Genomic DNA, 26,590 nt, shown 5'->3' on the forward strand with positions numbered 1-26,590 from the left:
GGTAAGGGTCAGGGGGAGGGAGAGGCAAGTCAATAGATCTAATCTAGTCTGGAAAGGCCTGCCGGATGAGATCCATCTTAATACTCTTCTCAAAGGCTTCCAAGGTGGAAATATGACGGATCTCATCCGGAGGTTGTTCCAGAGCCTGGGAGCAGCTGATGAGAAGGACCTCTGGGTCACCGCTGAAAGTCTGGTCTTCTTGAGTTGGAGCAGGTTCTTCCCAGAGGAAATGAGTCTGTGGTGGATTGTATGGTAGGAGGCTCTCCCGCAAGTAGTCAGGACCCAAGCCATGGAGGGCTTTAAAGGTTAAAACCAACACCTTATATCTTGCCCAGAAACTAATGGGCAGCCAGTGGAGGAATTGAAGAACTGTTGTCAAATAGGATTCAATAGCATTGGAAACAACATTTTTGGGAGGGGAGGGGAGTTTTCTCTGGAGTCCCGAGAGGAGGGGCTCTGGGGAGGAGAGAAGAGCCAAAATCTAGGCCAAAGCCAAGAGGAGGGAGACGGAGGAACCTCATAACCCTGGCAATCCCCTGGCAACTTAGGAACTAGGTTTAGAGGTCCTCCCTTCATTCCAAATGCCACTGCCCTGGTCTTGAAGGGAGAGAAGAACCAGCAGTACCTGCTTGACTTGATCCCCTTCCCCACTGCTATTCCCTTCTCTTTTGTGTCATGTCTTTTTAGATTGTAAGCCTGAGAGGCAGGGAATTGTCTAATTAACTATCTGTAAGCTGCCCTGGGATCCTATGTGGCTGAAGAGAAAAGAATAAATACTCTAAATAAAGAGGTATAGAAGCAACAATTCCCAAATTATTGTGATATAGTATTAGCAATGTAGCATGCACATTTCTGTACCGCTTATCGGTGCACTCAGCACTCCCTAAATGGTTTACAATCTGTAAGCCAATTGCCCCCAACAAGCTGGCTACTCATTAGACTGACCTATGAAAGGATGGAAGGCTGAGTGGACCTTGGAGCCTTGCCTGGGATCGAACTCACAACCGTGGCTGCAGCACTGACCTTTAACCACTGCACCACCAGTGCCCCAGGTTCTCCACCATCTTCTAGTCTAGACAGTTCAACATCCCCCTTGCTTTCTTCTCTGCGTGGCTAATGTAGTATTTCATTGTTGTATGACCTTTAAGCCAAATAACCAGAGTGCAATATTGCTGCAAACTTCATTTAATTCCAAAATATAAAACAGTTGGAAGATTCTGAAGAAGCTGAATAAGAAAATCAGATTACATCGTACTGTTTACAGACTCCAGTCTGTCATTGTCACATCATATACATGTTGTTAACTGCCCCTAAATTGGTCCCAAGGCCCCCAACTCATGCTGACCCTGTGGATGAGACATCTCCAAGACCCCTGTCCTCCATTTCTCTGCTTAGGTCCTGCAGATTCAGGTCCGATTATTGACTCTACCCATTGGGCATGCGGTTTTCTCTACCTTCTATATTTCCTAGCATCATTGTCCTTCCTAATGAGTCATGCCTTCTTGTGATGTGTCCAAAGTACGACAGCCTCAATTTAGTCCTCTTGGCTTCCAGAGAGAGTTCTGTCTTGATCTGCTTTAGAACCCCTTTGTTTGGCTTTTGGGCTGTCCATGGGATCCTTAGCACTTTTCCCCACCATCGCATCTCGATTGAGTTGATTTTCTTCCTGTTGGCTTTCTTAACTGTCCAGTTCTCACATGTGTATAAAGTGATGAGGAATCCCATGACTTGGACAGTTCTAGTTTTAGTGCTCAGTTGTTTATCTTTAGGATCTCGTCTAGTTCTTTCATCGCTGCCCTCCCCATTCCTAGTCTTCCTCTGATTTCTTGACTGCAGTCTCCATTCTGATCAATGCTTGATCCAAGGTACAAGAACTCTTTAACTATTGTGATTTCCTCACAGACTAAGTTGAATTCATGCAGCTTTTCCATGGTTGTTATTTTTGTTTTCTTTATGTTCAGCAGTAATCCTGCCTTTACACTTTCACATAAGCCCTTTTCACATCATATACAAACAGTTACTCAAACATCTAAGCAAAGGCCTGACTTTCAGTGTCACACCACTGATCACAACACACATAGTGGTTTCATGGGCACATCATACATGTCATCACACACCTCATCCCTTTGCTGTTTTGCTTCTTTGTGTGTGAGGATCTGTTTCTCTCACAAATTTTCTTCCTCGCTGATTTTTCTCTTTCTATTCTCATGGCTTTTCTCTCTATTAATCTCCCACTTCACTTTCTCTCTCTCTCTCCTCTCCCTCCATATTTTCCTTTTGCATTTTCATTTGCAAACTGGCCAATATGCCCACTGTCCCCCCCCAAATGTGGCCGATTTCAGGCATACGTAATGAGAAGTAACATCCTCGATAACAACATTACACATTATAACTTTTGTAGATCAGAGAGTGAGCTGGTTTACACAGAATTTCTATAAAGAAATTAAGTGGCAGCATTGAAAACATGATTAAAACACTAAAAACAAAAACGTATTTAAAATAGTTCTTATATATAAAGTATATAAAGTCTCAAAGCCATGGGTTCAATGCTCTTTTAGGAACAGAAGAAGTCCTCCTGATGACACTCTGAGGGCTACCATTGGCTAGAATCCCCTCCCTCCCACCATCCCTGGCCCTGATTGGCTGGAATCTCAGTCCCTCCCACATCCCACACAGAATGACATCACTGCTAGGGAAGGCTCTCTTGACCAATCAGAGAGCAAGATAAAGGTGTTTCTGGAAGCTTCCGTGAGAAGGAGATATAAGGCCTGAGAGACCAAGAGACAGTTGGGGGAATTGTGTCGGTTGGAGATCGAGAGAAAGAGATAAAGAGTGGATCTTGGAAGTTAGTCTCAGAATTGGACACTTAGGTTTATTTTTTTAATAGCTTATATGAACTGAACATTATATACTTACAAATATTCTACCCGCAAGATTCTTAATATTTTGTAGGACTTATATTTCAGTTATATTTTGTTATTTATAGTAAATACCTCCTTGGAGTATCTACTACTCATTGCTCCTTTGGCTCAGTTGATGCTTGGGAAGATCAGTAAAGAAGGAGAAATAAGGTTCCTTAACTGGTCCCAGTATAGATTAAGGGAAACCCTTTTATAATTCACTGGATGGAGGCAGCGAGATTAAAGGAATTTAAGGGTCTGCTGGGCTAAGAGCCATAATGTCTAAATGTCTAATTAACAATTTGTAATCCACTCTGATAGCTTTTTGGCTGAAGAGAGGGGTATAAAATATTATTATTATTATTATTATTATTATTATTATTATTATTATTACAGGGCCGCGGTTTGGCTGCTTGGACCACCGGAGATCATCACAGTGAGTCAGTTGGAAAAGCCCATCTCACTCCAGAAAATAAAGGTACTTGAGGAGTTTGCACTCTATGTCTTTCTGTAATAATAGCTACAAAACTGATAATAGCATTTGGGACATTTAGTCTTTTAAAAACAAATATTGCATGTTTAAATGCTGCTTTAAAACCTCTTTCCATCTGCCAGCTTTGCGCTGGTTTTGGGGGGAAATGAGAAAGTGTTGGGAGGGAGGGACTGCCAACAGAATTAGGAGATGCATTGCAGGCTATGGACAGTTTGCGGCCAAGAAAGGTCCAAAACACACGGAAGTAATAGTCCAGTTTAAGAGCGCTTTAACTGCCCTGGCCCAGTGCTAGGGAATCCTGGGAAATGGAGTTTATTGTGGCACCAGAGGTCTCTGAAAGAGAAGGTGCAATGTCTCACAAAACTACATCTTCCACAAAACCCTAGGACTGAGTCAGGGCAGTTAAATCTGTCTCAGACTGGATTATTGCTGCAGTGTGTTTTGGACTTAGGTTACCCTTGGCAAGTCACACTCTCTCAACCTCAGAGGATGGCAATGGCAACCCCTCTCTGAAGAAACCTGCCAAGGAAACCCCATGATAAATTTGCCTTAGGGTTGCCATAAGTCGGAAACGACTTGAAGACACAGATGAAGAACAGAAAAAAGTCTGCACTTATTTCTCAAGTTGTACATCGGAATGGGAGGCAGTGTGGTGCAGTGGTTTGAATGTTGCTTACAACTCTGGAGGCCACGGTCCACTGCCCCAGTCCACCATGAAACCAGCTGGGTCCCTTGGGCAAGAAGTCACACTCTCTCAGCCTCAGGGAAGGCAATGGCAAACCACCTCTGAACAACTCTTGCCAAGAAAACCCCAGGAGAGGCTCCCCAGAAGTCGGCAAAGACTTGGAGCCACTCCACAAAAACAACAAAGCCTCACGAAAAAGACAGTGTGGTTTAGTGGCTGGAGCACTGGACTATGACCCTGGAGACCAGGGTTCGAATGCCCTCTTGGCTATAGAAACCCACTGATTGACCTTAGGCAAGTCACACTCTCTCAGCCTCAGAGGTAGGCATTTGCAAAACCACTTCTGGACAAATCTTGCCAAGAAAAGCCTGAGAAGACCCCACAGGGTCTCCATAAGTCAAAACAACTTGAAAGCACACAACCACAACAAGAGAAAGAAAGCGAGCTATTGCCAGTGTGTCTGGTCAAGAAGACATGGGAGTTGTAGTCCTAGTTCAGGGGGACTGGAGGGGCCTTACTGCAGGGCAGGACCTCTCCTCTTTCTGGCCATGTGGATGCTGGGAGATTCAGTCCAGGAAATACACTTTAAGTCCCATTGGCAAGAGAAAAGGCTACTACTGCCTTTCAGATCCAGTTTGCCCCAAATCCTTTATGAGGACAGAAACCCCTTTGTTAGGAAGCAAACCCCGAATATCTCAGGAAGGCCCTATATCTCCCAAGGCCCCCCTCCCTCCAGGACCTCCTTCCTCTCTTCCCTCAGTCTCTCTCTCTCCCCTGAAGGCCTCAAACTGACAACTGCCAAGCGCTGAGACTCAGGAGGCCATTTTGTGTTCTGGCAGCCATTTTGTCTTTCCAGCGGCCATTTTGTGCTGCTTGTGATTGTGGGGAACAATGTTCTGGAACCTTCTCTGAGCCTCAGTTGAACAGAGGCTTCTCTTTCTCTCCTGAGGCTCCAGAGTCAGAAGGAGGCCAGGCTCCTGGGGCCAAAAGGAAGGAAGTGTGTCTCTTTGTGTGTCTTTTGTGTCTCTTTTCTGAGAGGGTTTTTTTATTACACAGCTCTGCTCCTTCTGGGGAACATGGGTTTTAAAAGGGATCAGAAATGGGGAGGATAGTTTTAATATAAGCCTTATTCTTATTCTTCACAAACACTGGGCTTTGGCTTCTAAGAGGAGGCTAGTCCCCCAAAAAGGTGAAAAGGAGCTCCTTTGGGAGGTTTAAAAAGTCTCCCCAGTTTCCTTATTAATAGATTTTCAGACAAGAAGGAAGGAGACAGATCAGAATAACTCATTACCAAGAATGAAACAAACAAACATACAAACAAACAAGAAGAATAAGAATAAAGATCAGACTGAAAGGCAAACTGCTCATCTTTTTTGAAAGGAAAACCATTATTAGCAGAGTAAAAACAAGAATGGGCTGCTTCTATCCTTTTACAACCGACTCCCGCTGTATTTGCACTACAGAAATAATCCGCTTTGAAACCGCTTTAACTCTCCTGCTTCCATCCTATGGAATCCTGGGATTTGTAGTTTGTTGTGGCATGAGAGCTCTCTGGCAGAGAAGGCTAAGTGTCCAAAGGTAAAATCCCAGGACTCCATAGCACTGAGTGGTTAAAGCAGTGTCAAAGTGCCTTCTTTCTATAGTGCGGATGCAGCCTTCTTGGGAAAGGGGCTGATGCTGGGGAAAAGAGGAGGAATGCAGAAGGAAAGGAGGACGGACGGACGGACGGAGGGCCACCTGCAGCTGGAGTGGCCTCCCTGAGCAGTCAAGACCTGAGCTGGGTTGTGGACGATGGGCACTCTTAATATCAATATTAATATCTTTCACTATTGATTGTAATTAAGGAGGGGATGAGGTTCAATAGCATCAGGAAAATGTTTAGGTGTTGTGAAGGTTTGTAAATCCTGTTTGGGGACTTTTTGTGTTCTCACAGCCATCGGGTGCCATCAGGAAATCTTTTCTTTAGGATCAGAAATCCTATTTGGGGCCCTTCCGACTTTGAGTCCCTTTCATCCTCCATTTTGGGCTCCCTGAAGGCCTCAAACTGCCAACTGCAAAGCGCTGAGACTCAGGAGGCCATTTTGTCTTCCCAGCAGCCATTTTGTGCTGCTTGTGATTGTGGGGAATAATGTTCCAGAACCTTCTCTGAGGCCTCAGTTGAACCGAGGCTCCTCTTTCTCTCCTGAGGCTCCAGAGTCAGAAGGAGGCCAGGCTTCTTGGGCCAAAAGGAAGGAAGTGTGTCCCTTTGTGCCTCTGGCCCTCCATTTTGGGGGGGAAGGAAGGAAGGAAGGAAGGAAGGAAGGAAGGAAGGAAGGAAGGAAGGGGTCTGTGGGGGTCTGAGGAAGGGAGGCAGGGACTCAGGGCCAGTGGGGAGGCTGGGCTTTGGGGGCTGGGAGAGAGAGGTGGGAAAGAGACCCTCACTTTGGGCTCTAGCTGGGGAGGATCCCACCGGTCCTTGCCTCCCCCTTTGGGAAAGGAGACCCCCTCAGCCCCGTGGACTCACTCCTGCCACTCATTCCTAGGGCTGGGACTCAGAGGAGTTTCCTAGGCATGGTCACCTTCTGCCCTCCATGGCCATTGGCGCTGATCTTTTTCCCATTGCCTTCCCTCCCTCAGCCCTGTGGACCTCCTCCTCCTTCGCACTCAGAGCAACCCTTCTCTACGGCTGAGGAGACAGCCTCTGACCCAGGGAAGCTCCAGATATAAAGGACTGCAGAAGAGGCCTTTCTGGTGCTGCAGGAATCAGGGTCTTTCTACTGAAGGTAGGGCTTTATTCCTGGAGCTGAAAGAGGATCTTTGTTTAAATGGCTCAGTCCAGGATTGTGTGGAAGGGCTGTAGCTGAGAGACTGAGCCCAGGCTTGCAGGCATAAAGCCCCAAATTCCGTCTCTAGCAGCATTGTCTTCCCAGAAGTTGGAAGTGAGATATCCAGACCCAGACACACAGTGCGCCAGTGATTCCTTTTTATGGGGACTGTGTTTGTATGTTGTGTTCACTAGAACTTTGTGACATATTAGAATCATAGAATCATAGAATCGTAGAGTTGGAAGAGACCACAAGGGCCATTCAGTCCAACCCCCTGCCATGCAGGAAATCACAATCAAAGCATCCCCGACAGATGGCCATCCAGCCTCTGCTTGAAGACCTCCAAGGAAGGAGACTCCACTACACTCCGAGGAAGTGTGTTCCAGTGTCGAACAGCCCTTACTGTCAGGAAGTTCCTCCTAATGTTGAGGTGGAATCTTTTTTCCTGCAGTTTGCATCCATTGCTCCGGGTCCTAGTCTCTGGAGCAGCAGAAAACAAGCTTGCTCCCTCCTCAATATGACATCCCTTTAAATATTTGAACAGGGCTATCATATCACCTCTTAACCTTCTTTTCTCCAGGCTAAACATCCTCAGCTCCCTGAGTCGTTCCTCATAGGGCAAGGTTTCCAGACCTTTCACCATTTTAGTCACCCTCCTTTGGACACACTCCAGTTTCTCAATGTCCTTTTTTGAATTGTGGTGCCCAGAGCTGAACACAATATTCCAGGTGGGGCCTGACCAGAGCAGAATATAGTGGCACTATGACTTCCTTTGATCTAGACACTATACTTCTATTGATGCAGCCTAAAATCGCATTGGCCTTGTTAGCTGCCGCATTGCACTGTTGACTCATGTTCAACTTATGGTCTACTACCCTTTCACATGTAGTTTCATTCAGCCAGGTGTCCTCCATCCTATATCTGTGCTTTTCGTTTTTCCGCCCTAAGTGGAGTACCTTACATTTCTCCGTGTTGAATTTCATTTTGTTAGCTATGGCCCAGTTTTCTAGTCTGCGCAGGTCATTTTGAATCTTGATCCTGTCCTCTGGAGTATTAGCTACTCCTCCTAATTTGGTGTCATCTGCAAATTTGATAAGTATGCCCCCAATTCTGTCATCCAGGTCATTGATAAAGATGTTGAATAACACTGGGCCCAAGACAGAGCCCTGTGGGACCCCACTGGTCATTTCTCTCCAGGATGAAAAGGAGCCATTGTTGAGCACCCTTTCGGTTCGGCCGGTCAACCAATTACAAATCCATGTGACAGTTGCCTTGCCTAGTCCTCATTTTACAAGCTTGTTTGCAAGAATATAATGGGGAACTTTGTCAAAGGCCTTACTGAAATCAAGATATACTATATCCACAGCATTCCCTTCATCTAACAAGCTGGTAATCTTATCAAAAAAAGAGATCAGGTTTGTCTGGCATGACGTCTTTCGTTTATAAAAAGAATTTACATATGTCTTCACTTCCCCAAAATGAGTATAATTCAGGGTGCAATGTTCATTCATAAACTATACATTTATAGATTTTTGTTATATCAAGTGCAACACATTCAGTAGTGTGCATCTTTTTAAAAAATATACAAGGAAAAGTGAAGAAATTGTGATTTTGACAATAGATCCATTCCGAAACAATGCACACAAATGTACATGCCTCAATTTCTATGTGGCTTTAGCAAGCAGAGGGAGCAAGTACACACTTCTTGATCCTGCTATGACTGACATAGACAAACACAGCAGTTAAGCTTAGAGAAATAGTCTCATTTGCAAAAATAAAATAATTATTTTGACCAGTGTCTAAATGGGGAGGGGGCCATGATGATGGGAGGGCGTGGATTTGGTCTGTAAAGTAAAGCATGTATCATCCAGCCCAAGAGCTAGAGCTTCTCCACCTGGGACATAAAGCAGGTCCTCCCCCTCCTCCTCTTTGTGAAAGAGAAGTCAAATTCTCATCAGTGATGATGAAATAGCATTAAAAATTTGCATCCCTGCATTAAAAAATCTGAGGAGTCCTTTTTCCTGTTGGTTAACCCCAGAGAGCAGACCCACTGAACCCATAAGTGACTGGTGAGTCAACATATAGATAAATCCAATTGATTCAGTGATTCTACTCTGATCAGGACTAGGCATAGGATACAGGCTAGGATTTAGGTCTGCATGTGGCTAGAACAGGATATTCCCAAGACAAGATGGACAGGCAACAGTGTGGAAAATGGGCACTCTCCACATGGGCAGAGACACTCTCAGAATTGTGACTTCTCTGCATGCAGAAGTTTGCCATGGGAATTGGGTGCTCCCTTCCCATCAGCTCAATCCTCTGGTGCCCCCTGATCCTGGGAGGAAGGCTGGATCCCATGGAAGGGGAACAACCTGGGAAGAGAGAGCTCCTTTCCTGCCCTTCTTGACCGGAGGGCTCCCTAGTGAATGGCCAGCTGTAGACCCATTCCTCCCAGAGCAACACTGGAGCATAGAGAGTTCTGCTGATTCGACCATCGGGAGAATGAGGAACCACCAGGCCAGACAGCCTGACCCAGCAGAACCCTCTATGCTCCATTGTTTCTCCAGGTGGAATCAGGCTACAACTGGCCATTCACTGATCCAGGTCCTACCATAGAGTTGTGGAAGCCATCCCTCATGGCCATTCTATGCCTGGTGAGACTGTTGGGTGTGAGGCATTAGAGAAACATCCAGCTGTGTTTCTGTAGTCAGAAGCAAAATGAAGAAATCTTCCTCTGAGGGCCACTGGGGACCTCTGCAGGAGATAATGCACTCATTTCACATCTAGCTATTAGGACATAGTCTGGACCTTTTCCAATTCCCTATTCCCTGATCCCCAGCCACTCTCACAAGGCATGGAGTAACTGTTGTGTAGGGGAGCTGCAGTGAGTCTATGCTAGTTCCAGGAGGCTTTGTTTGGTGCAGAGGGAGGAAGGGGATGCCCACCTCTGCATTGGACCAAAGGAGACATTAGTCACCTACGTATGTCACCAGCAGGATGCTGATCTCAGTGACTTTGAGTGCTGCAGGGTTTCTAGCCAAACCAAGCCTAATCCTGGTCTCTTTTCTCAGGAACTTCATCTTGGACCCCTTGTACACGGCTTTGGGGTATCCTTTGCTGGAAGTGACCAAAGTGCAGGGCCACCAAGACCCCTCGCCCACCTGATGGTCGACACAAAGGCCAAGCAGAGGGAGCTGGGCTCCAACAGAAAGAGGCTGCCAAGGAACAACAAGTCTTTGGTAAGTTGCCATCCTGACTATTACTTTCATCTGTGTCTGGGCCGGCTCATGAAGCAAGCAGAGAACATACTGTCCCAGTTTGGCGGAGAATGTCCTGGTTATTCCTCTGTCACCTCATTTTTTCAGGGGCTTTGAAAATGTCCTATTTCACTCTCCTTCTTCCACTTTCCCCCTTCGCCTCAGGTCAGTTCAGTTGCTGCAAAATGTGTTTCAAGTTCAAAAGAGTGTGCACCCCATCAATTCAAAATAGGGGAGGGGGAGGAGAGAAGGGAGCAGGGTCTTGCCCTTGCCAGGAGTCAGAGGCAAAAGCAAACTGCTGTACCTTTCCTCGCTTGTGTGATCTTTATCATTAACAACTTTGGCCATCTTGACCCCATTTTGATGTTGCTTTTCCACATGAGTCTTGCTTTCCCAATCTGTGAAATGCTGGGGGATATGGAAGAATATCTCTGGACTTAAGTTGAAGGTGGGCCCAGTGGCCCTAAAGCCCAGAGTACTCCCCAGAACTGTTTTTTTTTAAAGTGAAATTTGCCTCTGAATTTAGGTGAGATATGACTAAATGAACTATAATTCATTGGTGACTATATCTAATATACATGTTGGGATAGTCAGTATCTTAATCAATGTATAATATTCCAGAAATGGCCTAAATTATATTGTTTATTATATCATATATTGCATTGAAAGGATTAGAGACAAACTGGATCTCAAAGGCTGTAGCTTTTTGTTTGTTTGCAGAATGTAAAGTTTATTTCCTGGACTAAATTGTGAATTGTTGAAAAAATAATTGCAATCCACCATGTGCTTTCCTCCCCTTTTGTTTAGTCACTCTCTGGATAAGATCTATTTTCTGTTGCAGGTGACCTTTGCGGATGTGGCAGTATATTTCACTGAGGAGGAATGGAAACTGTTGACAAAAAAGCAGAAACTTATGTATAGTTCTGTAATGATGGAGAATTACGAGAATGTGGCCTCTGTGGGTAAGGAACCTGAATCCATTGCCCTTCCTCTGAAGACTGAGGGTCCTTTCATAATTTACTGTCAGAGCGCTATGATTCCACTTTAGAATTATAGGCCTGTTACAGACTGCCAAAATAAAGCTGCTTCAAGTCTCTTTGGAGGTATGCTATTTAAATGATGCATGCATCCTAAGAATCCGGAGGTCGTGCCAAAGCCACACTCCATTCCTAAGCACTGGAGTGTGGCTTTGGTGCAGCTTCCGGATTCTTAGGATGCATGCATCATTTAAATAGCATACCTCCAAAGAGACTTGAAGCAGCTTTATTTTGGCAGTCTGTAACAGGCCATAGAATCAAAGAGTTGAAATAGACCACAAGGACCATCCGGTTCAATCTTGTGCCATGCAGGAATAGACATTCAAAGCACCCCCGAGAGATGGCCATCCAGCCTCTGTTTAAAGACCTCCAAAGAAAGAGACTCCACCAAACTCTGAGGGAGTATATTCCACTTTTGAAGAGCTCTTACTCTCAGGAAGTTCCTCCTAAAGTTTTAGTGGAACCTCTTGTCCCTGTGGCTTGCATCCATTGTTCCATGTCCTTTTCTCTGGAGTAGCAGAAAGCAAGCCTGCTCCATCCAGAATATGACATCTCTTCAAATATTTGAACAGGGCTGTCATATCCAGTCTTAACCTTCTCTTCTCCCAGCTAAACATATCCAGCTCCCTAAGTTGTTCCTCAGAGAGCATGGTTTCCAGATTGTTCAACATTTTGGTTTCTTTCTTCTGGACATGCTCCAGCTTCTCAACATCTATTTGAATTGTGGTGCCCAGAACTGGACACAGGATTATTGCAAGTGAGCCCTGACCAAAACAGAATAGAGTAGCACTATTACTTCCCTTGATCTTGACACTGTACTCCTATTGATACAGCCTAGGATCACATTGGCCTTTTTAGCTGCTGCATCACACTCTTGACACATGTTCAACTTGTGCTCTACTACCATTCCTAGTTCCCTTTCACACGTAATTTAATTGTCATAACAACTTCCTGTGGAATCTTGGAATTTCTAGTTTTAGTGAGGCACTATTGTTCTCCACTTTGTAAGGATTCTAAATATCCAATCCTAAACTGCCAATTCTGGAATTTTGTGGGAAGGAGCCATGGAGATTAATGCTTTTTGCCCCTAAATGGTCCTCAGCCCATCCCAGAACAAGTTTCTTGGCTTTTGTAGCCCCTCTTCTAGCATTTTGAGACTCTGGAGAGGCATTGTGGGAAAAAAGCCTTCCTTGGCCCTGCAGTGGCTCAGAGAGGGCCCAACAGTGGCAAAATGGCCTCCACTTCCCCAAAGGGATGCTGTGGGATATTGAGGGGCAAAACATTAGGCCATATTTTTAGGCGACACAATGTGGGGTAGCCCCTGAGATCCGCTGGGGTCCAATGTGACCACCCCACTTCCCTACAGCAGTCCATCCCTGTCTTAGAGATGTCTTAAGGTTGTTTTAAGGATTCTCCCTTGCACTTGACCCTCACTAATATCAGAAACGAGGTCCCGGACCCCTTTTTCTGTCTTTCCTAATGCATTAGTCGTATATTAATTGTCTTGCCAAGAAATGACCTCAAAGTGTCCCTTTTGTGCATCACACTCTGTGGGTGTGTGTCTGTGATAGAGAGATGGTGGCAATGTGAAAAACATAAAGGCAGGGAAGAGATGCGGAAGGTGAAATGGTAAAGCAGTGCAGATGGGCAAGAGGCAAGGTTGGAGAGCAGAGGGAGAAAGTGAAGGGGATCAGGCCTCTGGGAGCCAGGAGGGGAAGGCAGGAGCAAAGCCAGGATCGCCTAGTTCTGTGCGGAGAGGAAGGGACTTCTGGGAAGGGCCAGGAGAGAGGCCTTGGGGATTGGGAGGCAGCCACCAAACTGACAGATTTTAAGAACTGGATTGAGTGAACTGGTGAGAACCAGCTCAAATCCTTCTTTTCAGACATATTTAGGGGTTCCATTTAGCAGTTATGTGTAACATCTATGAAGGGAGGAAAGGGGACACAAAAACTCCTTTTTCTCTAATGTTTCTTTTGCTTAGCTCCATGGTTGATTCAAGACATCCTTTGTTACCCAAAATGCTGGAGTCTGGGTGGACACCCACAAGTGCTATGCTTTTAGGGGAATTTGGTACTTAGCTCAATAGAATGAATTAGGTTTACTGGGGCAATAGTGACCTCTAGATTCAGCTCAGCTATAGCAAGTTCTGAATCAAACAGATCTTCAGAGGCATTTGAAATATATAAGTGTTCACACACACATGCAAGAACTAGGTAACAAAGGTGGGAGTGGTGAATAGATGTAAGGCTTTGTTAATGGTGACACGTCATCTATCCAGACCTTTATTCCAATTGCTGAGGATTTGGTTGGGAAGAGGTCAGTAGTTCCTTTGACAATTGGGGTTGGTGAGTGCATTTAGGTGCTTAGCCATGAAAAAAAAGAGTGTCTGTCTGTAACTAGACTGACACCAAAGAACAGCAAGTTGGGGCTGATATTTATATCGAAATTGTTGCTTGGGGGCAGAAACTGAGGGTTCAGAAAGGTTTATATCACTTTAGCATATTTCATGTGTGGGGAAAGCATGGCGTGAAACCGAATTGAATGCATTGAATACCTCAGACAAAAGGGATTAGCACACCGCCTCTAAGGTCCTTGTTGGCTCTGAATTTTGACCGTGTTCACAAGCCAATGTACACTGCAATGTGAGGGTGACACTCCCAGATGCAACTCAAAAATAGCATAGGAGAGTATGGAAGCAAATAAATAGATATAGGTATTGGCAATACACTGACCACTTTCCAGACTTAAAGATAAGTCACAGACACAGTAGATTTCATTCAGGTCCTTGGAGGTTCTCTATTTTGAGTTGCAAAATAATACAAAATAATCCTCTCCGACTTCCATCAACTTCACCATCCCTTATACACACAACTCCAATCCAATCCACACCAATCCGCATGTGAGCTGTATATTGTATTGGTTGTGAGTCATCTCCTGGTGCGAAACAGCATGAAGGGACCTCTGCAGTTAGCTTCCATCATGCCTTGGGCTCTGACTCAGGACTCTATGGCAGTCTCACAGGATATGATGCCACCTGTCAATCAAAGTATTTTTGCACATGGTTAATGGAATATTTTTTCAACAGTCCTTTGACTATCTGCTTCCACTGATTCCCTCAAGGCAGCCCCATTTTTTGCTAGCTCCTATGAGTAAGGATACAACTATTCAATGGGTTTAGGGGCATAAGCAGCAGGGCCATACTTAAGTTACTCACAGCAACTTTATTAATTTAATCGCAAATGAGGAGAGGTTAATGAGGGCTAAATCATGTGGCAACACCCTCCTCCCTTAAGTCTGATTTTCAGTCTCATCTGTCATTGTCCTTCTTTACAGAAAAACATTTGAGTCATGAGAGAGTCCACACAGGAAAGAAGTCACATAAATGCCAGCATTGTGGGAAATATTTTGCTTACAAGTCAATCGTTGTCATGCATCAGAGAGTCCACACCAGACAGAAGCCATACAAATGCCAGCATTGTGGGAAATGTTTTTCCTGGAAGTCTGACCTAGTGAAACATCAGAGAGTCCACACAGGAGAGAAGCCATACAAATGCCAGCATTGTGGGAAGTGTTTTTCCCAGATGTCACACTTAGTGATGCATCAGAGAGTCCACACAGGAGAGAAGTCATACAAATGCCAGCATTGTGGGAAGTGTTTTTCCCAGATGTCACACTTAGTGATGCATCAGAGAGTCCACACAGGAGAGAAGTCATACAAATGCCAGCATTGTGGGAAATGTTTTTCTTCTAAATCAGACCTAGTGAAACATCAGAGAATCCACACAGGAGAGAAGCCATACAAATGCCAGCATTGTGGGAAATGCTTTTCATTGAAATCAAACCTATTGAAACACCAGAGAATCCACACAGGAGAGAAGCCATACAAATGCCAACAGTATCTTATCCCGGTAGATCCGTCCCACCTACGACGCAACATCCGGGACTGCTCTCGGGACCGTCGCCACACTGATGCCTCCCACGGGCTGGATGACCTGACCGCCACCGACTTGTCGCCCAGGAAGCGTAGCAGATCTCCATCAAGATCTAGATCGAGATCCCCACGCTCTGCGTCACCTTCCGACGATGACGAGGCTCCATTCGTCCCGGAGGGGCCTGCGGTTCCATCCCCTACAGATGACGTCAGGTCCTTTGCTGACAGGGTAATCCGGATGGCGGATGCCCTGAAGTTGGAAGTCGCCCACCCCGAGGACGATGCCCTCGACCCGGTGGAGAGAAGGATCCACGGTTCCGCCCCAGCTCCACCAGCCTTGGCATATCTCCCATCGCTAGAGAAAATTGCCAAACGCTCCTGGGACGCACCGGCCTCCATCCCGTCGACATCCCGTAGGATTGAAAACCTCTATCGGGTCACTCCTTCGGCACCTTCTTGGCTCTCCAACCACCCTAAGCTTAATTCGGCTATCGTGGAAGGAGCCCAGTCCACCTTCGTCCCAAAGTCCTCGTCTTCTCCAGTCGACAAGGATAGTAAGAAACTGGATGGCCTAGCTAAGAAGTTTTATGCTTCAGCGGCCCTGGATTTGAAGGTGGCCAACTACGCGGCCTGCATGGGGGCCTACGTGCAGTACCTCGTAGAGAAGATGGATCCCACCATCGCTGACCTGCCTGACGACAGGAGGCGGATGATGTCTGCACTCAGGAATGAAATCCACCTGATAGGCGGGCAGCAGATCATCTCCGCGAGGCACTCGACGGACTGCGCATCAAAGGTCCTCTCTGGCTCCATAGCCCTCAGGCGATACGCATGGCTCCGGTCTTCAGACCTCACTCCACAAGCGAAGGCAGCCATAGAAGACATGCCCTTTGACAACTCGGGCTTGTTTCACCGGGACACGGATGAGAAACTCAGCTTCCGTTATAGGATGAAGACTGCCGCCAGAAAACACGGTATGTCATCCTCCACTTCCAAGTCCCCCCGACAGAGGTACACTAGTCAGCGCCCCTGGCATCCAGGCGGCCACTACCGCTTCCAACCACAGGACCGTCCCTACCATCAGGACACTCAACCTCAAGGCCAATCCTCCCGGTCACCTGCTCCTCCAACCGACAGGCGCCCATCTTCCCAGCCCAGATACCAACAGGGCTATAGGAAGAAGGACGGCAGGGGCAAGAAGAGATTCTGATGGGTTCCGGCGCACCTCGTCATCTCCAACAGGCTGAGCCCCTTTCTTGACACTTGGGCCGCCATTACCAGTGACTCTTGGGCACTTAACATCGTCCGTAGGGGCTATGCCCTAGAGTTTTCCCGGCTCCCACCCACTGGAGCTTTTGTTTCCACTGCCCCCTCGGACACCCTTCTTGACGAAGTGCGCATTCTTTTGGACAAAGGCGCCATTGAACCCGTCTCCCCTTCTGACTTCAAGCGCTGTTTTTTCTCTAGATACTTCACCGTACCGAAGAGAGACTCTGGCCTCAGACCCATAATGGATCTACGGGCCCTTAACAAATTTATTATTTACAAAAGGTTCAGGATGGTAACCCTTGCTTCTATTTTACCGCTCCTGCAGGAAGGCTACTGGTTCATGACTTTGGACTTGAGGGACGCCTATTTCCACATTGCGATCCTGGAGGACCACCGGAGGTTCCTTGCCTTCGCCGTCGGCCAGAACGCCTACCGGTACCGGGTCCTTCCCTTCGGCCTTTCCACAGCTCCCAGGGTTTTCACCAAGTGCATGGCACCCGTGGTGGCGTACCTGCGTCAAAGAGGGATCACAGTCTTCCCATACTTGGACAACTGGCTCTTCACAGCGCCCTCCAAGGACATCTTACTCGAGCACCTCGAATTCACCCTATCCCTGCTGCAAGCACTGGGATTACAGGTCAACTTCGACAAGTCCAACTTGACTCCTTCCAATCGAATAGACTTTATAGGAACAACACTGGACTCTGTACAGATGAGGGCGTTCCTTCCACAGACAAGGTTCCAAACCCTCTGTACATCTCTACAGCCTTGCCTCCGCTAAAGGCGCCTTCAGGCACGTGCCGTACAAGTCGCCATGGGACACCTAGCCTCTACCACTTTCGTCACACCGTGGGCCAGACTGCGCCTCAGACCCATTCAATCTTGGTTTCTCTCCGTCTTCGACCCCTTCCGAGACGCGGCTACCAAGCTGCTCACCATCCCGAGGACTGTACAGAGGTCTCTACGATGGTGGCTCCAATCCGACAACGTCTGTGTGGGGATGCCATTTCTACCCCCTCAGCCAGATCTCTCCCTGACTACGGACGCCTCCCTGCAAGGATGGGGCGCCCACACACTGGACCTTACAATAAAAGACAAATGGTCACCGGCGGAAGCTACTCTCCACATCAACGTCCTGGAAATGCTTGCCGTGGAGAAAGCACTCAGAGCCTTTCAGTCGGTCCTCGCGGGCAAGGTGGTACTTCTTCTCACCGACAACACCACCGTCATGTACTACCTCAACAAACAAGGCGGTACAAAGTCGAGGACTCTGCTGTCAGTCACCATCCGTATTTGGGAATGGTGCATAGAACACAAGGTTCTGCTGCAATGCATCCATCTGCCCGGCGACCAGAACGACCTTGCAGACCATCTCAGCAGGTCACCCTCGACTTGCCATGAGTGGAGACTGCATCCAGAGGTGGTGTCCCGACTCTTCAATCGCTGGGGAACCCCCCTCCTCGACCTGTTTGCCTCCCGGCTGAACGCCCACACTGCAAGATTTTGCTCACGGTACAGAGAGCCAAGATCGGAAGGGGACGCCTTCCAGCTCAAGTGGACTCAGGGCCTCCTGTATGCCTTTCCCCCGTTTCCTCTGATCACACGGGTCCTCTCGAAGATGTTGACGGACCACACGGACGCAATCCTGATAACCCCGTGGTGGCCCAGACAGCCTTGGTTTGCTCCGCTCCTTCAACGGGCGCAAGATCATCTCCGCTTGGAGCACCGGCCCGACCTGCTATCTCTCCACGACGGACAAGTCCACCATCCCGAGATGCAATCTCTCCCATTGGTAGCATGGAGGATTCGATCCTGAGGACACTTCCATCCGGTGTACAGGATATCATTAAGGCAGCACAAAGACCATCCACACAGAGGTCCTATGCCTACAAATGGGATAGGTTCCTAACCTTTCTACAAGCAAAGGACATTCCACCATCCCGTGTCTCCATCCCGGTAGTCCTGGAATTCCTTATGACTTTAACAGGCGCAGGTCTCTCCTTGAGTTCTATCAAGTGCTACCTGTCAGCCATTTCATCTCACTACCTATTTCAGGACAAACCTTCCCTGTTTGGGGATCCTCTCATAAAGAGGTTCCTTAAGGGATTCAACAATTTGCATCCACCGATTCTAGACCCTACACCGCAGTGGTGTCTAGACACCGTCCTGTCACATTTGGTATCCAAGCCTTTTGAGCCCTTAGCTACCACGGACCTGAGACTCCTGACTTGGAAGACGGCCTTTCTGGTAGCCATCACGTCAGCCCGCCGAGCTGGTGAACTTTGTGCCCTGAGGATGGACCAACCCTTCCTTCGTTTCCATAAGGACAAGGTGGTGCTCCGTACAGACATCACTTTCTTGCCTAAGGTGGTGTCTGCCTTTCACATCAACCAAGACATTGTTTTGCCGACTCTGGCTCCCAATCCGACCACAGACTCTGAGCGCCAACTCCATGCCCTGGATGTCCGCAGGGCGCTGGCGTTTTATCTGAACAGGACTGCTGCTTCCAGGCGTTCAGAGAGACTTTTTGTGTGTTACTCCGAAGCTAAGAAGGGGCTGCCGGTGTCACCGCAGAGGTTCTCCAAGTGGGTGGCCAACACCATCCACCTTTGCTACGAACTGGCAGGGAAGCCTCTACCAGGTCGGATTAGAGCCCATGCAACTAGGGCGGTAGCCGCATCCTCAGCTTTTTTGACCGGGATCCCCCTTGAGGATGTGTGTAAGGCAGCTGTCTGGTCCCAGCCATTGACATTCATTAGACATTATAGGCTGGACGCAAGGGCCAGGCATGATGCAGCCTTTGGGAGGGCAGTGTTACTGTCTGCCATGCACTAACCTGTCTACTGTAAATAAATCACTCATGTATTAGTTTGCATATTTATTGTCATGTGACTGTTGTTCTTGACACTCCCTCCTCCACAGACTACAGCTCGCTAGTCTACACCCATTTGTGTGATTCGCAGAGACCACGAAGAAGAAGAACAGGTTGCTCACCTGTAACTGTGTTTCTTCGAGTGGTCATCTGCGAATTCACACAAACCCGCCCATCCATCCCCTCAGTGTCTGCTCATTTGACAACGCTTGTTGCCGCGCTGATTAGCAGCTCATTCGGAACTGAAGAGGAGCGGGCCACCAGGGGCCTTATATATGGGTGGGCGGGGCTACCGCCAAAAAGTTGCAGAAAGATACATTGCTTTCTGCCTAGAGATTCTAGAAGTTTCCGAGGATTGCTGCGCAGGCGCAGAATAAACCCATTTGTGTGAATTCGCAGATGACCACTCGAAGAAACACAGTTACAGGTGAGCAACCTGTTCTTCACACTGTTAGCTCACCATGCACATCTTGTATAGCCACTCCACAGTCAATCTCCCCCCCCCCCCCAATTCGTCATCTGAATGATATTCTCCTTGCCCATGCCCATCTCCCTCCAAGTGTCTGTCTAAGAACATATGAAATAAAAGTACACAAGAAAAAAGGTACCAGCCAGTTGGCATCATCTGTCCCACCATTCACCACTGCATCCCTGCCACTGGGAGCCAGGGATGTTAAGGGAGAAGGCTGTCTCCTGGCTGGCATCCTCTGGCCTCGGGGAAGATCTACAGTCCTGGCCATGCCCCTCTCACTGCTGCCTTGCCTCTGCTGCCTTCCTTGGCCCCTGGAAGAATTGGAGGAGAGAAAGGGTTTCTTCTGGCTTGGCTCAACTCTCTGCCTGGCTGGAGGTGGAAGGAAGAGAAGGAAGGAAGGAAGGAAGGAAGGAAGGAAGGAAGGAAGGAAGGTAGGTGCCAAGGGAAGAAAAGCATAATGTACACTATGATCATTGCGGAATAGCGGTCTATAAATAAAACAAATTATTATTATTATTATTATTATTATTATTATTATTATTATTATTATGGGACTATTGAAGTGAGGTGGGGGTATCATGGACCAGACTGATGTACTCACCTCCCAGGACCCATTGTAAGAGCTATCACAGCTCACTGTGATGCTTTAAATCAGGGGTCCTCAAACTCCAGCCCTCCAGGTGTTTTGGACTTCGTCTCCCAGAAGACTCAGTCAATCAACATCCACATGCAAATTCCCTTCCTACCTCAGTACTCTACAGCCAATCTGAATAGACTTCCAGAGCCCCACAAAGGCTCCCCTTTCCTCTTTGGCCCTCAGCCAATCACCATCCACAAATTTCCTTCCTACCTCATAATGCCCTCCCTGACAGCTTGGCCAATGATCTGAGATTCTGGAAGCTGAAGTCCAAAAAATCTGGAGGGCCGGAGTTTGAGGACCCCTGCTTTAAATGATAAGAGCTGACTTGGATGCCAGCATTATTGCATTACTGCATTATTGCAGAGGTCATAGGTCAGGTGTCCAGTGACTCTGTCAATGAGATCATACTGGATCAATTTGAATCTGTGAGTACTAAGGATGTGGTTAAGCTCCTGGGAAATGAGAAGAAGACAACTTGCCCTCTTGATCTGTGTCCTTCATGTCTGGTCATCCAAGGAGGAGATGCACTTAGGACTCACCTGAGATGTATCATAAATGCATCTCTTCCATCTTGCTTAAAAGAAATGGTGTTATGATCCCTAGGACATGAACAATTACAGACCGGTCTCCCATCTTCCATTTCTAAACAACAACAACAACAACAACAACAACAACAACAACATAATAATAATAATAATAATGATTATTATTATTTATAGCCCGCCCAATCACAAGGAATCTGGGTGGGTTACAACAATAAAAATATAAAGAATACAATAAAATAAAATACAAAAAATAAATACAATAAAATAAAATAAAAGAGAGGGATGTTAGTTACAGTAATTCACAGTTAGGCCTGATGCAAACTGGGCCTGTCTTTTTCACTCCCTCCCAGGTCTGATGATGACACTTGAAATGGAGGGAGGGCTCTTCTTCTTGAGGCAATAATATAATTTCATTAATTTTAATTTAATTCTTCTCATTAATATAAGAGAAGAATTGGTGGACAGAGTGACATAAGTCACAGTAAATGGGGAGAGGAACTAGGTAGGGAACTAGGCAGGGAAGGCCTGCCTGAAGAGATGCGTCTTAAGAGCCTTCTTAAAGGCTGTAAGAGTAGAAATGTCGCGGATCTCCTTCGGCAGGTCATTCCGTAGCTTCGGAGCTGCGATGGAAAAGGCCCTCTGGGTGACTGAGGTTAGCCTAGATTTTATTGGCTGAAGTAGATTCTTCCCCGAGGACCTTAGAGTGCGGGACGGACAGTATGGAAGTAGGCGATCTCTTAAGTATTCTGGACCCAAGCCATGTAGGGCTTTGAAGGTAATCAACAACACCTTGTACCTTGCCCGGAAACTAATTGGCAGCCAGTGAAGGGATTTCAAAACCGGTGTTATGTGATCGGTACGACGAGTACCTGTAATTAACCTGGCTGCCCTATTTTGTACAAGTTGAAGTTCCTGAACTTGGCACAAGGGTAGCCCCATGAAGAGCGCATTACAGAAGTCCAATTGAGAGGTGACCAGCGCATGTACAACTGTTTCAAGGCCTCCCTGCTCCAGGAAGGGGCGCAGCTGGCGTATCAGCCGAAGCTGATAACAAGTGCTCCTGACCTGAGCTGTCAGGTGAAGCGACGAGTCAAGGAGCACCCCTAAGCTGCGGACAGAGTCTTTCAGGGGAAGTGTGACCCCATCCAGAACTGGCTGACATAATTCCATACCTGGCCTTGGGTTTCTTACAATGAGTACCTTTGTCTTACCTGGATTCAGCTTGAGTCGGTTTTCCCTCATCCAGTCCATTCCCGCCCCAAGACAGGCATTCAGAGGAGAGATGCCATCCATAGACACTGCATCAGTCTGAGACATAGAGAAATATATTTGGGTGTCATCAGCGTACTGATAACATCCTGCCCCATGTCTCCGGATGATTTCTCCCAGCGGCTTCATGTAAATGTTAAACAGCATGGGAGACAATATTGCGCCCTGGGGGCACCAAATTTTACCTCTCTTTTAGAAGAGCAACTGTTTCCCAGCGCCACCATCTGGACTCTGCCTGAGAAGTAGGACCAGAACCACTGTAGAACAGTGCCTCCGATACCTAACTCTCTCAGGCGTTCTAGAAGGATACCATGGTCGATGGTATCAAAGGCTGCTGAGAGGTCTAAGAGCACCAGCAGGGCCACACTTCCCTGTCGATGCTCAGAAGGAGATCATCGACTAAGGCGACCATGGCAGTCTCCACTCCGTATCCCCCCCCCCCCCCCGAATCCGGTTTGAAATGGGATTTCCCCCCTCTCTTCTCTTTCCCTCCTTCCCTTCACTCCAAGGGCAAACTTCTCCTGCAGCCCTGGCTTCCTTTATGTCCCTTCCCCCAAAAGACACTCAGCCAGATTGGGGAAGGAGTGAGGGCAGCAGAGCCCCTGAGAGGAGGAAGCCAGGGAGCAAGCCCTCTCTTCTCTTTCCCTCCTTCCCTTCACTCCAAGGGCAAACTTCTCCACTGATTCAAAGACTTCCCTGCAGTCCCAGCTTCCTTTATGTCCCTTCCCCCAAAAGACAGCTCTCCTGGCTCTCCTTCCCCTGAATGAACCTGAGAGCCCTTGGCAATGGGGCTGCAATGGAGCCCCCTCCCCTCCTCTTTCCCTTTCCTCAGGTAAATGCTGGCCCTCTTTCTGTGTCTCTCAAAATGGTGGCACTTAGTCTGGACCCCCCCTCCCCAAAATCATGGCTACGTCCCTCTTTGGGATGCTTTTATGATATGTATTTTACACATGATTGCCTCCTGAGGACACTCTGAGGACTGCCATTGGCTGGAATCCCCTCCCTCCCATCATCCCTGGCCCTGATTGGCTGGAATCCCAGTCCCTCCCACCATCCCTGACTCTGATTGCCTGGAATCCCAGTCCCTCCCACCATCCCTGACCCTGATTGGCTGGAATTCCAGTCCCTCCCACCATCCCTGGCCCTGATTGGCTGGAATCCTAGTCCCTCCCACCATCCCTGGCCCTGATTGGCTGGAATCCCAGTCCCTCCCACCATCCCTGGCCCTGATTGGCTGGAATCCCAGTTTCTCCCTCCATCCCTGGCCCTGATTGGCTGGAATCCCCATCCCTCCCATCATCCCTGGCCCTGATTGGCTGGAATCCCAGTCCCTCCCACCTCCCCTGGCCCTGATTGGCTAGAATCCCAGTCCCTCCCACCATCCCTGGCCCTGATTGGCTGGAATCCCCTCCCTCCCACCATCCCTGGCCCTGATTGGCTGGAATCCCAGTTTCTCCCTCCATCCCTGGCCCTGACTGGCTGGAATCCCAGTCCCTCCCACCACTCCTGGCCCTGATTGGCTGGAATCCCAGTCCCTCCCACCATCCCTGGCCCTGATTGGCTGGAATCCCAGTCCCTCCCACCATCCCTGGCCCTGATTGGCTAGAATCCCATTCCCTCCCTCCATCCCTGGCCCTGATTGGCTGGAATCCCAGTCCCTCCCACCTCCCCTGGCCCAGATTGGCTAGAATCCCAGTCCCTCCCTCCATCCCTGGCCCTGATTGGGTGGAATCCCAGTCCCTCCCTCCATCCCTGGCCATTTTGTATTCTGGCAACCATTTTGTGCTGCTTGTTCCAGAACTTTCTCTGAGGCCTCAGTTGAACAGAGGTATCTCTTCCTCTCCTGAGGCTCCAGAGTCAGAAGGAGGCCAGGCTGCTTGGGCCAAAAGGAAGGAAGTGTGTCCCTTTGTGCCTCTGGCCCTCCATTTTGGGGAGAAGGAAGGAAGAAAGGGGCCAGTGGGGGTCAGAGGAAGGGGAGGCAGGGACTCAGGGTCAGTGGGGAACCTGGGCTTTGGGGACTGGAAGAGAGAAGTGGGAAAGAGACCCTCCCTTTGGGCCCTAGCTGGGGAGGGTCCACCGGTCCTTGCCTCCCCCTTTGGGAAAGGAGACCCCCTCAGCCCCCTGGACTCACTCCTGCCACTCATTCCTAGAATGGCTGGGACTCAGAGGAGTTTCCTAGGCATTGTCACCTTCTGCCCTCCATGGCCATTGGCATTGACCTTTTCCCATTGCCTTCCCTCCCTCAGCCCTTGGACCTCCTCCTCCTTCGCACTCAGAGCAACCCTTCTCTACAGCTGAGGAGACGGCCTCTGACCCAGGGAAGCTCCGGCCATAAAGGACTGCAGAAGAGGCCTTTCTGGGGCTGAAGAAGTCAGTGTCTTTGTACTGAAGGTAGGCTTTTATTCCTGGAGCTGAAAGATGACCTTTGTTTAAATGTTTCAGTCCAGAATTGTATGGAAGGGTTGCAGCTGAGAGACTGAGCCCATGCTTTGCAGGCATAAAGCCCCAAATTCATTCTCTGGCAGCATTGTCTTCCCAGAAGGTGGAAGTGAGATTTCCAGACCCCAGACACATGGTCCTTTGTGTGGGGAATATGTGTGTATGTGTTGTTTACTAGAGCTTTGTGAGGTATTTGTTTTACTGGGTTTATAAAATGAATTTACATATGTCCTCTCTTCCCAAAAATAAGCATAATCCAGGATGCAATCTTTAATCTTAAACCTATACATTTATAGAATTTTGTTGTATCAAGTGGTGTGCATACCTTTTAAAAATATACAAAAAGAAGTGAAAATGAATGTGATTTTGACAATGGGTCTGTTCAGAAACACTGCACACAAATATACATATAAGGATTTCTGGATGGCCTCAGCAAGCAGAGAGAGGAGCTGCACACCTTATGCTCTAGCTATGACTGAGAGACGCAAACACAGCAGTTAAACTTAGATGAACACTCTCATTTGTAATAATGAAATGATTATTTTCACCAGTGTCAAAATGGGGATGGGGGCATGATGAGGGGAGGCTGTGGATCAGATCCGTAAAGTAGTGCATATCTTATCCAGTCCAGGAGCTAGATCTTCTGTTCGTGGGACATAAAACAGGTCCTCCTCCTCCTCCTCTACATGAAAGAGTAGTCTAATTCTCATCCGTGACTTTGAAACAGCATTTCTTCATTTAAAAAAACTGAGGTGGCATGAATCCTGTCGGTTAACCCTAGAGATTAGACCCACTGAATCCATAAGTGACTGGCGAGTCAAACTATAGGTAATGCCAACTGATTCAGTGATTCTCCTCTGATCAAGACAAAGCATAGTATAGGTTCCAGGTTAGGATTTAGTCCTGCATGTGGAAATCAGGTGCTCTCTTCCCATCAGCTCAATCCTCTGATGCCCCCCAACCCTGGGAGGAGGGCATGATACAATGCAAGGGGAGCAAGAAGAGAAGAGAGAGCTCCTTTCCTGCCCTGCCTGACCAGAGGCCTCTCTGGGGGATGGAGGGCAACTGGTTTGGGAGAATGAGGGGCCCACTAGACCACACAGCCTGACTCAGCAAAACCCTCCACGCTCCAGTGTTGTTCTGGGTGGAATGAGGCTACAATTGGCCATTCACTGACCCAGGTCCTACCATAGAGTTGTGGATGCCATCCCGCATGGCCATTCCATGCCTGCTGAGAGTGTCGGGTGCGAGGTATTCGAGAAGCATCCAGCAGTGTTTCTATAGCCAGAAGCAAAATGAAGACATCTTCCTCTGAGGACCACTGGGTACTTCTGGAGATGATGCACTCATTTCACATCTAGCTACAGGGATATAGACAAGGCTCTTTCCAATTCCCCATCCCCTGATTCCCCACCACTCTCACAAGGCATGGAATAGCTGTTGTGTAGGGGAACTGCAGTGAATCTATGTTAGGTCCAGGGGGCTTTGTTTGGTGCAGAGGGAGGAAGGGGATAACCTGCGCATGTCATCAGTAGGATGCCGTTCTCTGTGTCTTTGAGCGCTGCCGGGTTTCTTACCAAGCCTATCCTAACCCTGGTCCCTTTTGTCAGGAACTTCATCTCGGCCTCTTCGTACACGGCTTTGGGCCTCTCTTTCTGGAAGTGACCCAAGTGCAAGACCACCAGGACCCCTGCCCACCTGATGGCTGACACAGAGGCCAAGCGGAGGGAGTTGGGCTCCAAGAGAAAGAGGATGCAGAGGTACAAGAACTCTTTGGTGAGTCTAGGTTCTTGACTATTAGTTTCATCTGTGTCACTGCTGGGCCAGTTCATGAAAGCAAGCGGAGAACATACTCTCCCAATTTCGCAGAGACAGTCCTGGTTAAGCCTCTCTCACCCCACTTTTTCAGGGACCTTTAAAAATACCCCATCCCACTTTCCCCCTTCTCAGATCACTTCAGTTCCTGAGTGCCATTCA

The 26,590-nt window shown here is 47.9% G+C and overlaps 1 pseudogene across 1 annotated transcript in view; it reads left to right on the plus strand.

Moving 5' to 3' along the window:
- The window catches only part of LOC149275748 (uncharacterized), a 179,337-nt pseudogene extending 161,886 nt beyond the window's left edge, over positions 1-17,451 (plus strand). The window contains exons 5-6 of the transcript XR_016279383.1: positions 7,292-7,306; positions 14,523-17,451. The product of XR_016279383.1 is annotated as an uncharacterized LOC149275748 (transcript). The remainder of the gene's footprint in view (positions 1-7,291; positions 7,307-14,522) is intronic.
- Positions 17,452-26,590: the final 9,139 nt, after the last annotated feature.

Source organism: Sceloporus occidentalis, unplaced genomic scaffold, assembly GCF_023333645.1.
Source record: "Sceloporus occidentalis isolate IW3139 unplaced genomic scaffold, rSceOcc1.0.p SCAF_268, whole genome shotgun sequence".
NCBI classification, from domain to species: domain Eukaryota; kingdom Metazoa; phylum Chordata; class Lepidosauria; order Squamata; family Phrynosomatidae; genus Sceloporus; species Sceloporus occidentalis.